The 12,957-nt window shown below is 35.0% G+C and overlaps 1 pseudogene; it reads left to right on the top strand.

Annotated features, from left to right (window-relative positions):
* The first annotated feature begins 5,279 nt into the window (after positions 1–5,279).
* Positions 5,280–7,218, top strand: LOC124821570 (L-type lectin-domain containing receptor kinase IX.1 pseudogene; annotated as a pseudogene).
* Positions 7,219–12,957: the final 5,739 nt, after the last annotated feature.

Genomic DNA, 12,957 nt, shown 5'->3' with positions numbered 1-12,957 from the left:
TTCTAGTCATCTTTCAAATTACAATTTTTTTCTCTTTATGTTATGCCTTGTATAAAAGTTACTAGTATTGATTACAGCGGTCAATTTGATTTATGGTTCATAGAAGAACGTTAGCGCATCATTAAAAAGTTTTCTTATAGGGTTCCTAATTGAGAGACAAAAGTAAAATCCCTAGCATCCAAAGCCCCCTCTTATGTGGATTAGGATCATGATTGAAGTGAACTTGATCTTATTATAAAACTTTAATTAATTCTTAAAAAAATTACTTTCAGTTTCAGGTCATTAATTTAAGCCAAAAGACATAGATATATTAACTAAGGCCAAAAAGTCAAAACGGACAGTTTCAAAAATTTGAGACGAATTCTCCAAGACTTAAGGTAGGAAACGGTAAACTCGGGTCAAAGATCAAAACGAGTTGGCTAGGGACGAAGATCAAGATCGGTTAGCCCTAATCGAAGGATGTGAGGGCAAACTTTAGGTTAAGATCGAGACAGGTCAACTCAGTTTAAAGTTTGAAACGAATTTGCTTAAGTAGAAGATCGACACAGGTTGGCCTGACCTGAAGGTCAAAACGATTTTACTCTGGCTGAAGGTCTAGATAGGCCGACCAAGGCCGATGGCCAAGACTAGTTGGCCAAAATCAAAGGTCGAGAAGGGTCAAGTCAAATCGATCGAATCGACCCTAGCCATAATTTGATCAAATTGAATGAGTTGGTGTTGATTGTAATTTGGCCGAATTCAACCAAGCAACCATGATTGAAATTGTTGAGATTGTTGATAGGAAGAGCACTGGTTTAGTTGAACCTACAATCTCAGAGCTTCTAGTTTTTGATGATGACAACATAATTAATAACACATGTGATGTTTATGTGTTACATGTTCCATTGCTTACATGCTACATGTTTTAATCAATGTATAAATCTGTTCAAAGCATGGAGAACATGATTGTGTTGATACATTGCATTTCACTGTGCTATATAATTGATTTTATTGGTGAATGCATGTCTGATGTTTTATAGAAACAAAACCACAAGCACTTATGTTGAACTTTTTATTGTGTGGCAAAACAATAGTTTTGAGTCGACTTCATTATGGGATGAGTAGATTAAAACTCGTGGCTTTGCACAAACTTGTTCAAAGTGTGCTGTGAGGATTTTCAAAGAAGAAGTTTTTCAAAACTTTGTTTAACTGTGTTACATAGTCGATTATATGCAACTTGCATTCGACTAAGTCTGTTACAGTTTTGAAATTTTGTTAATGCTTGTGTTAAATGTTACAACGGCAATATTTTTATATATGTTGACCAAACATTTATTATGATTCGATTGCATTAATTGCACATTCAATTAACTGCATTGATTGTTGTTAATTACTTTGACTGAATTGTTACATTCGATTGCATTAGTAGCTAAGTCGATTAAAATGCGTCTGAATTGTGAAAATCTATAAATTGACGCAAACTTGATTTTTGTAAGAACTTTTGTGATTCTAATAGTTTTGTAATATTTTGCAAAGAGTGCATTCTTACAGAGACAGGGAAAGAGCTCCAAGACACAAGAAGTGACCATGGTGATCATCTACTTGTGGATTCTTGAAGAGCAAGTTAATTGCACTTATGAAGGCTGATCATATCAGCATATTTGGGTGTTACTGAAAGATCAGAGGCTACAATCTTGTAAAGATTGGTTTGAGGTTTCCCTGTTGTGATTACAGGAAGAAAAGCATGCTGCATTCTTGACTTTGAGGGTGACTCAAAGGGTTGGACTGCAGGAGAGGGGATTCTTGCTGCTAGTCTATTTTGTAAATGCCTATATTTTGATTAGAGGGTTAGAGAGGTGTTTTATATTTTTGATGTGAGGTCTCCATAAAAACCTTGTTGTAAAAACCTTTATCATTATAGTGCATTGGCTTCCTGTGGTTGGATGGAAACTAGATGTAGGCTTGGCCGAACCAATACAAAAAACCCAACATTTGATCTTTCTATCTCTGCACTTTTTATTCAATCGATTGCATACTGTATTAAACCGATTATATTTCCGTTGCATAAACAAATCTTTTTCCTTGCGTTTCAAGAAAACTTTTAAAGACATCCACTTTGCGAAAAAGATTTAAAGAAAACTTTGTTTTTACATTTCACCAATTCACCACCCTCTTGGTGTGAGAAATTAAGTCATTATATTTTCAACAGAAAATTTGTTAAGTTAATCTCGACCAAAATTTTGTTGAGTTTGACTAAGTCAGCCCAAGCCAAAATTTGGATTAATTCGACAAAATATTGGCTGAGTTAGTTTAACAGAAACTTGACCAAATTCAATTGAATTGACCCCGACCAAAATTTTGTAAAATGTAACCGAGTAGGTCCCCGACAGATTTCAGCCAATTTTCGTCCAAGTCCTCACCGTCCGCAATTTCATCGAGTCCACCTTGGCCAAAATTCGACTAAATTCATCCACATCAGACCCGACTAAATTTCTCCTGAGTCGGCTCATGTCGAATTTCGTCGAAGTCGTCATAGACCAAAATTTGACGAAAAATTGGTCGAGTCAACTCCAAAACAATTCCAACCAAGTTTACCCTAGGCAAAGTTTGGCCATATTAGATCCCAATGACGGTCTAATATGTAACATAACCATTAAGCCAATTGCATAGTAATGTGGAACAGCATGCTTGGATAGAAATAAAGCTAAGAACTAAATAAGAACTATTAAAAAATGGAATTAAAAGACTAAAAATGTAAGAGAGAAAAGAGAGAAAACTTATGAATTGGAAGGCAACTAAAAGGAGAAGAGAATTATTTATTCTTCTTTCTTTTAAGTCTAAACTATGTGAAGTCTTGCATTGCTTGTACCTTAAAGAAAAGAAGAATATATAAGTTTCTCTACAAGTCTTACATTGCTTGTACCTTAAGGAATAAAATGATTTCCCTGAGTCATGCTTCTTGCCATCATTTTATTCTCTTCATCCTTTACTCTATCTATGATCACATCACATATAAAACATGATAAAGAAAAAAGTTGGTGAAGGTATTAATTCCTTATAAGTTGTTGAGTCTTGGAAGTGCAGAATCGAGTTCTAGATTGGCAATAGCAAAATGGTGTCAAATTGGCTCCAAAAACCCTTTGCAAAACTTCATTAACAACGTCCTATTCGAAATTGTACAACATTAATCGATGTACTTTTGTAGGTTTATTACCGAGCCCTAATTGAGTAAATTGTGATATAGAAAGAGACATACAGGAACGAAGGGTTGAGAGAGCACAAAAGAGAGTTTGGGACGAGAGAGGATGCGATTGCAGAGACAATTCCATGCTTTGTTGATGCAGGCTACGAAAGCGAATGGTATAGCAGGAAGCCTCGTTAGACTGTTATGAAGAAGATCCTTCATGAAACACATTCTCTTGAGACAAACTCTACCCCGAGAACTTGCCAAACAAACCCTTGTTGTTGAATGTTCTTAATAATACAATGTCTGCTCATTATTGCAACGACGAATATGCCATTATCAATGAAGATTACGAGAGAACGTCATAGTGAAGCAGAAAGAGGAAAAATTGGAAGAATGTGGAACAATGGAAATGCAAGCGAAAAGATAAAAAAGGACAAAAGGGAAAAATATGGTACAGTTCTTCTAGGAAGACAATAGTCTCAAACAAGAATCCAGGACGTAGGGAATCTAGATAAGAGAAAGGAATCCGAACAAGAGAGTATAGATTTGAAAGAGTGAGAATTTATGATAATATGCATTGATTCCTGACTTTACAGAATACCATTGTTTTTATAGCAAAAGATTATAGAGTTTAACTAATTATGTAGACTAACAGAATTAACTGACTATTAATAATATTCTATAACCCTTCGACCGATCAGTAGTCTTCGACCGATCGGTAGCATTAGAGTTCTTCTACCGTGCGGTAGCCTGACTCTTCCACCGTTCGGTAGCCTAACTCTTCCACAGTTTGGTAGCTTTTAGATCTCTTCCACCATTTAGTAGCCTTAGACCTCTTCCATCGTTCGGTAGCCTGACTCTTCCATCGTTCGGTAGCCTGACTCTTCCATCGTTCAGCAGCCTATTCCATGATATCCTATAACAAAATAAGTGTTACCTGTTTTATGGACCTGGAATCATAACAGGCTGTATCTAGGCTTCGCAAATATGAACATGAGAATGTGAATGAAACTATGTGAAACCTATTAATTTGGAGATGAAATCTAAAAATGTTAAGAGGAAAAGGTAGCGGGAAAGCCAAAAGTTTAACCTGACATGTGAAATATATTATAATGTTTGAAGGTCATAAACCTTTTCAAAACATAATTAAAACCCTCACTATTATTAGCTTTTAAACAAATCATTAAAATTATCTAAAATCATGTTAATTTGTGAATGATTTTTATAATATCTGCAAAATAACTTCATTAAATATTATTTTTTAGTATGCCTCCTGCTCCCACACGTGCAAACCCTAAACCAGTGAAGAGATAATCACTTAAAAGTAAAATGTTGTGTTTAAATATAATATTAAAAGTAAAAGATATTTTTTTAAATTATAAAAGGTGGAAACAACACCATTTGACTAAACTAGTAAAGGCTCAACATTTTTTATATAGTAGGGAAACCACATTCTCGAGAGAGAAGAAGTTCATCAGAAGACACAACAACAAAACAATAAGACTTTATATAATGTTTAACTTTCTAATGTGTACTCAGTGTTTCTAATGTGTACTCAGTGTTACTTGTACTCACACTTAAATTCTCAACCTTTACTAACACATTTAATTAATAAAAATATAGTTTTACATTATAAAATACGCTAATTCATTGACCCACTTTAATAATTTATATTAAAATTATAAATTATAAACTATTTTTTAAGTAAAACATTAATATTTTAAATTATTAAATGTTATTGTTTGGTAGCGTTAAAATATAACCCGTCTTTATAGAGACCAAAACCTCCAACAAGCATCTTCTTTTGTTTTTCTTTTTCTTTTTCTTGATACTTCAAACTTCTGTTTTTTTATTTCCATGGGACGTTAAATCATTTTATACATGAATAAAACAAGGCATATTTTGGTTATATTGATATTTCCGCTAAAAATCACAGCTAGTTCTATAGCACCAAATTTTGCCGTTTTCACCTGAAGGTGATTGCGTGTGTTCCTTGGAACATTCATCCCAATGTTGAGTACTGACACATCCGAGATCACAAAAAGTTATGAACAACACATAAATATAATACAAGAGACAAATATATACGTGAAACCAAAGGGCGTTAGGCTTCAAACATCAAACTAAACACTCACTTAGCAATGGCTTCGAGTGGATGGAGAACCATTTTCTTTTTGTTCATAATCAACACTACAAAAGTTCAACCTCACTCTTTCGATTACCCAAACTTCAATTCATCTTATGCAAAGCAACTAAAGTTGGAAGGTAATGCTTCCACCTCAGGTTCTGCTATCCAACTCACAGTAAACGCAACGGATCCAAAGAACAACGGGTCTGGGACAGTAGGAAGAGTGACATATCCAGAGGAGATAAATCTTTGGGACAAGAGTTCAAATGAACTAAAAGACTTCACCACAAACTTTTCCTTTCTTCTTTCCTCCAATCAGAGTATCTATGGAGATGGTTTGGCATTCTTCCTTGCAAGCCCAAATCTTCCATCCACAGACGATGAAAACCTAAGAGGGGGAGGCCTTGGTATAGGGCTTGTTGTTGGCACAGAAAATCTCATTGAGACTGATTATCAATTTGTGGCAGTGGAGTTTGACACCTACTCAGACAACTGGGACCCAGATGGCGCTCATGTAGGTGTAAATATCAATGCTATGAAGTCTGAAATATTCGAGACATGGTGGCTAAATATCACGCAAGGGGAAGTATGTAACTGTAGTATTGTATACAATTCTAGGAAGAATATTTTGAAGGTTTCTTTCACGGGATCCATGTTAGGTGCTGGGAATGAAACTACTCAGCAACTTTCATACCACGTTAATATCAGAGATCAATTACCAAAGTCAGTTATCGTTGGCATATCAGCTGCGACAGGAAGATATGCTGAGGAACATACCTTGCTCTCATGGTCATTCAGCACAAGTACAAGCCCACCACCAAGTGTGGTTAATTCAACGAAGAAATACAAGTTAATCAGTTCAATAATGTTGGAGGGAGTTGTAATTGGTACAGTTTTGTTTTTTATTCTGTTAGGGTTGGTGTATATTTTGTTAAGAAGGATAAACAAAGGAAAAGAAAAGCGCACTTCTCATCTGAAGATGGATGATGACTTCCACAAGAGAACTACAGAGATTAACTATCATGAATTGGCCGCTGCAACCAACAACTTTGAAGACACACATAAACTAGGCCAAGGTGGCTTGGGCTGTGTTTATAAAGGCTATTTTGAATCCTTGAACTCATATGTTGCTATAAAGAAGATATCAACAGGTTCACCACAGGTTTTGAAGGAATATGCAGCAGAAGTGACGATCGTTAGCCAATTGAGGCACAGGAATTTGATGAAACTCACCGGTTGGTGCCACAAGAAGAATGATCTCTTCTTAATATACGAGTACATGCCAAATGGCAGCTTGGATTCTTGTCTTTTTGGTGGAGAGAAGTTCTTGTCATGGAAAATGAGGTACAATGTAGCTTTGGGCTTGGCATCAGCATTGCTTTACCTTCAGGAAGAATGGGAGAAATGTGTGGTTCACAGGGACATCAAATCAAGCAACATACTGCTGGACTCCAACTTCAACCCTAAGCTTGGGGACTTTGGCCAGGCAAGGCTGGTGGATCATGATAAAGGGTCAGAAACGACGGATGTTGCTGGGACCATGGGTTACATAGCTCCTGAATGTATGAACACAGGCCAGGCTCGAAAGGAATCTGATATATTCAGTTTTGGGATTGTTGTGTTGGAGATAGCCACTGGAAGAAAAGCCGTTCACCATGAAGACATGGAGGGTGAAGTATCAGTGGTTGAGTGGGTATGGAGGCTCTATGGATTGAGGAATCTCCTTGCAGCAGTAGATCCAAAGCTGAATGGGGAATTTGATGTGCAGCAAATGGAATGCTTAGTCGTTGTTGGTCTTTGGTGTGCTAGTCCAGATTTTGCATCCAGACCAACCATAAGGCAACTGATAAAGGTGCTTAAGTTTGAAGCTTCTTTGCCAATTCTCTCACAGCAGATCCCATGCAAGCCTCTTTCTGTCCAATAACTTGTCAGATATATTTTTTTTCTTGTAAGACTTGTCAGCTATTCTCAAAATAATGCAACGTTGTGTCCTTTTATTATCATGTGTGTTTTCAAAAAATGTATGTACTTATCAACATATACAAATAAATATTATTGTAGTCTTTCATGAAAACATATGATTACTTAAGTGTTGAGAATAGTCGTTTTTAAACAAGAGTGGTTGATAACCATTTTCCAAAACACTATTTTAATTCCTAAGTCGTCTAATAACTATTAAAAATTATCTAACTCCTGCAAAACTTATTAAACATTATTTTGTGAAAAAGCTTTAGAAAACTATTACAACCCATCCTCTGCCCACCTTTCTGGTGTTTTCTTGTGTTTCAGGCGCCACATCCAAGAAACAAAGAACACCCATGGTGAATTCATCAATGGGCAGTTGATGGGATAGAGAAAATGTAGAGATAGTTGAATGTAGAAGTAGTAGTTGGAAGAAGTGTTGTAGTTGTCTTTAGTTGTAGTAGATGTTGGTTCATACAAATGGTAGATGTTGGCTTCATTCATCAAATGGTAGAGTCCATGGGTATTTATAGACCCATAGATTATTCTAGAACATACTAGCCACAACTTATGTGGAATGTTCTAGATTTTTACCTATGTATAATATTTTTGATTTTTCTTCCTATCTTGGGTTTTTCTATAATATTGTAGAACTTGTATTACATTTCAATTCTTCTATCTAAGGAGCTTCTTCATTCTTCTAGAATTTGCATTATACTTTAATAGCTATACATGAAGTTGTGTGAATATACTAAGGTAAACGTAAAAGAAGTCATTCGTGTAGCTCTCCTTGTCGTGGAAAAAACAGTCGATGCCGCATACTCTCTTCATACCGACTATGTCTTTTAACACCTCGTGTTGAAATATGTAGATGTTGCTTTTCCAACACTCGAGTATTTTGGCCCATTTGAAATATGATTTTTGGGTATGAACCTTAGAATCAACCAAATTGCATCCCTCTCTTAGCTCCCATAAGGTCTCGGCATGCTCCTTAGGAGGATCGTCCAGAGTCTCTATAAAGTGCTCAACACTTACCCCTAATCCTAGCAAAGATGTGGTATTTGAAGATACTGACACCCGACTACCAATGTTACTACCACTATCAAAACTAGACACACTTGCTACAAGGTGGCGAACATTAATCTTAAGCAGAAACGAGCTTTCAATTAGTAAAAAAACAAGTTTGGCTATCGAACTTGATGGTAAAGTTTAAATTTGCCTACTTCTTTTTTGTAGAGAGGTGGTCATGGTTCAACTCCAAAACCTAATGGGTCAGATCCATCCCAATAAAGCCCATAAACCCCTCGTACCTTGCCACCCATCCCATCGAGAACCTGCACCGCTTTTGAGAAGACCATCACTTCGATTCGTGTGCTAAGCCTCTTATCAAAGATCACATCCCCTCGAAGCTGAAGACTAGTTATTTAAACATCTTCTTTGCATTGCTCCTTGAGGTTGGGGGCTACTATACCCGTATGGGTACAGTAAAAAATAACAAATTTCTTTTGCAAATCGTCTTTTGCATAGTTAAGACATTACTGACACCTCGCTTCGGTTACTGGCATCATAATGGCACTTTTTTCATTTCTTCTAGCCATGGAAAGACTGAGGGACTAGTGCACTGTATGTGTTTGAAGACCTATTAGTTTGAGGTCTTCAACTTACATATGGTTGAACTCGGATACCGGAAACTTGGTACGAGATAATCTATAGTCAAAGTAGGAGCCTTGAAGATTTTTGAATAAGGTGTTTCCTAAACATGGGGTACTGAATATTGGGTACCAGTGTATTTTATGGACCCTTAAAGGGGCCGCGTGAAAGAACTTTGGCAAAGCAGGTCTTGCTTAGCCAGGTAAATTTGCCATTGTGCTTTAGGGTTAATAAGCCCGTAGGTTACAACGAAGTATTAACTTAAGCGTTTGAGAATCTTTTATAGGAACTCCTCCTTTTTGGTGACTTGAGCATTGAAAAATCTTGTATAGAAATTCTCCCTTTCTAGTGACTATAGCAGGAGCTTTGGAGGATGAGTATCAAATGGTGTGCAAGGTTTCATGGAATGAAGGTATCTTTATAGGGTATGTTCGATCCTGAAAGAACAAAAGGTAAAATTGTTCATCATTCTTTTCATAAGTACTTATACAAAACTTAATTATTTTATGTTAATAAAAAATCGTCTACATGCCTAAACGTTCTCATATTTTGAAGTTTAACGAAATAACATTAAAGGAAATAATAAACTTGAAAACCATAGGAAAACTCTTACGATTTTAGGAAACAGAAAAACAACCGAGTCAAAACACCCAGACGCAATATTAAACGACTATTAAGTCAAAATTGTGTAAGAGAGTTGAAGCAAAATGCGTAAAGCTTATGATACTTAAAGGGTATTCAGTTTAACTCTCGGGAAAATGAAATAGTGTCAAGACGATGTATTGACAAAAACACTCTAAAAGACTAAAACTTTAAAACATCAAAGAAAGCACAAACAAAACGGTATCTATATGAAGAGGCAAAACCACAAGAAGCTTTTACTTAGTCTAAATGATACCATAAGCTAAAATAATACTTCGTCAAATGATGAAGTCTTCACTCAACACTTGGAATCTTTAGAAGAAAAACTTAATTGTTAAACGCACCTTAACGCTATGAAATCAAAATGCACTCTGTTTTTCTAGGCAAACATTAAATGACATTACATGTTCAATGTTCAAAAATAAAAAAAGTGATAAAAAAACACTTATCTGTTGGATGCATAATCTACTCTACTCTTTGCAGATGAGCTACTCTACACGCATCCACAAGCTTCAAATTAAAATATCAAAAGTGAACGTTAGAGACAAAATAAATATTCATTGAATGTTCTTCACTCGAAGCGGTGTCTAAAAAAAATTACAACCTACTTCAAGGAAAGTACTGAAAAGACATGTCTGTTTTGACAAATTGACTTTAAGCAAAAAGAATCAAGGCCAAAATCTTAGTCTAACAGACACTTATTAAAAAAAACCTTTAAATAGAAGATCATTCAAATGAAGAATCAAGAGGATCACAAGGGGATAGTGTTAGAAATATGAGCCCTTATATCTTAATTCAAGAGGGGTGGTGAATTATATTTAAACCTTTTTCGAAAATCTTTTTCAAATCTTTAAAGAGTTCTTGAATCTTGAAATCAATAACCAAAGATTAAATAAATCAATTAAGTAAAGAAATATGAAAGAAAGATCAAAGCACACAAAGATTTATACGGGGTCAGCTTCTCACAAGCCTACATTCAGTCTTCTCTTAACAACCTTAGTTGAGAGGCAATCCACTATATCAAATTTGAGTTGAGAATATAATGAAACCCTAAATTGCTATCCTCACCACACTTAAATCAGATTACAACACAAATAGGAGAGGAAACACCCACTCTCACCCAATACAAGTACCCAACACAGGTTCTACACAATGTAGAATAAATGATAAAGTCATTAGAACACACTCCTATAGTGAAAATGTATTAGTCAAAGTGAAGTCCAAATGATCTTGAATGAATTCTTGATTGCCTAATCACCAATGAAGCTTGAAATCCTTCAAGAACAGCGTTGAGATTGTTGAAAGGGGGAGCAAAGGTTTAGCTTAACCCACAATCTTAGTAATATCTGAGTTTTTGATGATGACAACAGATAATTAATAACACATGTATATTTTGTGTTACATGTTCCATATTTACATGTTATATGCTTTTGATTAATGTGTTAAATCTGTTTAAGCATATATGAGAGCATGTTTGTGTTGTTCATTGCATATCATTGTGTTACACATGCGTTTTTATATGTGAATGCATGACATATGATGCTGAAAGGAAAACCACAAGCACTTATTTTAAACTTGAAATGTGTGGCAAAACAATAGTTTTAAGTCGACTTCAGTATAGGGTAAATCAATTAAAACTCGTGTCTTTGCACAAACTATTTTCAAGTGTGTTGTGAGAGTTTTCAAAGTGAAAATTTTTCAAAACTATACTTAACACTGTTGCATAATCGATTGCATGTGTGCTGTATTCAATTAAGTTAGTTATTGTTTTGAAATACTGTTAATGCTTGACATAACTGTCTAACGGTCATATTTTTGATTGTGTTGACCAAGCATTAAATGTTAATCGACTGCATTAATTGCACATTCAATTAATTGTTGTGATTGCTGCTAATTGTTATAACAAAATTGTTGTATTCGAATGCATTAGTAGCTAAGTCGATTAAAATGCGTCTGAGATGAGTTATTCTATAAATTGACGCATATTTGATTTTTGTAAGAACTTTTGTTATTCTAACATTTTCATATCTTTTGCAGAAAGTTGTGATCTTACAGAAAGTAAAGAAAAGCTCTAAGAAACAAAAGTGACCGTGATGATCAACTGCTTGTGATTTCTTGAAGAACAAGATTGTTGTGTTTTTCAAAGGCTGATCAACTTGCACATTTGGGTGTCATTCACTAGTACAAAAATAGCGTATAACGTCACGCGATCAACGTCCAACCACTGAATAACCAACCTTAAAAATGAGCGGTGACATTTTTGTAAATAAATGCAATTATTAAACGTCGTTTAGAATTGTAATTCGACATAAAAGGATATAAAATGTCGAATGAATTTTAAATTCGACGTCAAAAGGTTAGTGAATTCAATAAAAATTTGAGCGGGAGATTGAAAATTCATTCATTTTATCTTAGCACGCGATACCCTCTTCTCTTCTCAAACTCTTCTCGAATGAAGTTTGACGAGCATCACATGTAATCTTTTTTCATTTGATACAAATGCATCTTAATTAATTACTTTATGTATGATTTTTGTTTGTTTTAACCGATTATTTTTGTGCTTTTGTCCTTTATAGGCACATTCTGTTTCTCTCTCACTGTGACGAAACTTTATTCCGACGAACCCACCTTTTGAAGGTTAATTTTCGTTTTCATTTTCGTTTTCATTTTCGTTTTCATTTTGAAGAACTTATTTGTTGAACTTGTTTGTTGTTTTTTTTTTGTTGAACTTGTTTGTTGTTGTTGTTTAGTTGAACTTGTTTGTTTTTGTTGTTTGATTTAACTTGTTTGTTGTTGGTTATTATTGTTGGTTGTTGATACTACACTATACGTTCATAGTTCTCGCTTTATAAAATACCAAAAACTGAAATTTGTTATTTTTTTTCTTTTAAGGTCTCATAGAATTGTAACAAAGGATCACAATTAATTAAAAAACAAAAAAAAATTGATTAACGTCGAATATTGACAAAATTTGACGTTAAGTTAACGTCGTATATTAACAAAATTCAACATTAATTTAACGTTAACGTCATATATTAACAAAATTCGACGTTAATTTAATGTTGAATTTTTCAAATTTGACGTAAATTTAACGTCTCCTGATATGACGTCGTTCGCGAAATCACTGTTAAAAGCTCAAAATATTCGACGTTGTACGCGATTTTTGTACTAGTGATTGAGAGATCAGTGTTTACAATCTTTTGAAGATTGGTTTAAAGTTCCCTGTTGTGATTATAGGAAGAAGAGTGTTGAGAGGGTCGCACCTCACACAAAAATTGATTGCAAAATTAATGCAGTATAAACTAGGAAGTGACTCCTAGGTCGTCTCTCAAGGACCAAATTTGGGTTCAGTCTCAGGTCAACACGAAGTGGGGGGGGGGGGGTTTGGGAAAGTGTTTTTGTGCTTGAA

The sequence above is a fragment of the Vigna umbellata genome, chromosome 1 (genome assembly GCF_029865625.1).
Source record: "Vigna umbellata cultivar VRB3 chromosome 1, Vumbellata_1.0, whole genome shotgun sequence".
In the NCBI taxonomy this organism is placed as follows: domain Eukaryota; kingdom Viridiplantae; phylum Streptophyta; class Magnoliopsida; order Fabales; family Fabaceae; genus Vigna; species Vigna umbellata.
The sequence above is the reverse complement of the archived record's forward strand: the minus strand, read 5'-3'. Positions and strand labels throughout refer to the sequence as shown.